Genomic DNA, 703 nt, shown 5'->3' with positions numbered 1-703 from the left:
ATTTTTTGCTTATGTGTTTTAAGCCACGCCCTCAATTACACTGGCCACGCCTCTTAATGTAACACCAGAGTATGGGATTTAAGAGTTGTAGAAATGAAAGAGAATCAGTGAAATGCGCTGCTGTCTTTGAAGGGAGTCGAGCCGTTCACCCGAGCCCATCCGGGGCATAGCGGGCGATGCAGTCACCAGGAGCCCTGTGAAAGAATGGGAGCATTAGAACATATTCACAGCGAGAAATGCCGAGTGTTCAGAGAGTTGAGTTATGCATCAAATCACATTCATAAAACCTGTCAGGACTGCACGTCACAATCGAGAGGGTTCAAAGGGCACATTGTGTCTCCTCACACCAGGTAGTCGTGGCCGAGCGGTTAAGGCGATGGACTAGAAATCCATTGGGGTCTCCCCGCGCAGGTTCGAATCCTGCCGACTACGTGTGACTTTTGGCACATTCTCCGGGTGTTGCTCAGCATCTTCAGGACTTTGATCTCTTTTCTCATACCTCAGTCCACTGTTTTACTCCAACTCAAGGACTCGTCTTCCATCCTTTCATCGGCCTTTCAAACTCTTCTTCTGAGACCTTATTTCATCGCATTAGACCCAGCAGTCACTTACCTCCTTTATGGATTCACCCCACCCTTCTACCCCCGCCCTCCTTTCCTTTGTTCTCCTTCTCTCTGACGTCCTCTTCTCTTTTCTTTCAGTT

The 703-nt window shown here is 48.5% G+C and overlaps 1 non-coding gene across 1 annotated transcript; it reads left to right on the top strand.

Annotated features, from left to right (window-relative positions):
* Positions 1-350: 350 nt before the first annotated feature.
* On the top strand, positions 351-432 carry TRNAS-AGA (transfer RNA serine (anticodon AGA)). The gene has a single exon. It is a non-coding gene; the product is annotated as a tRNA-Ser (tRNA).
* The last annotated feature ends 271 nt before the right edge of the window (positions 433-703 follow it).

This window comes from Lissotriton vulgaris, chromosome 12 (genome assembly GCF_964263255.1).
Source record: "Lissotriton vulgaris chromosome 12, aLisVul1.2, whole genome shotgun sequence".
NCBI lineage: Eukaryota > Metazoa > Chordata > Amphibia > Caudata > Salamandridae > Lissotriton > Lissotriton vulgaris.
Note: the sequence above shows the minus strand (reverse complement) of the source record. Positions and strands in the feature narration are given on the sequence as shown.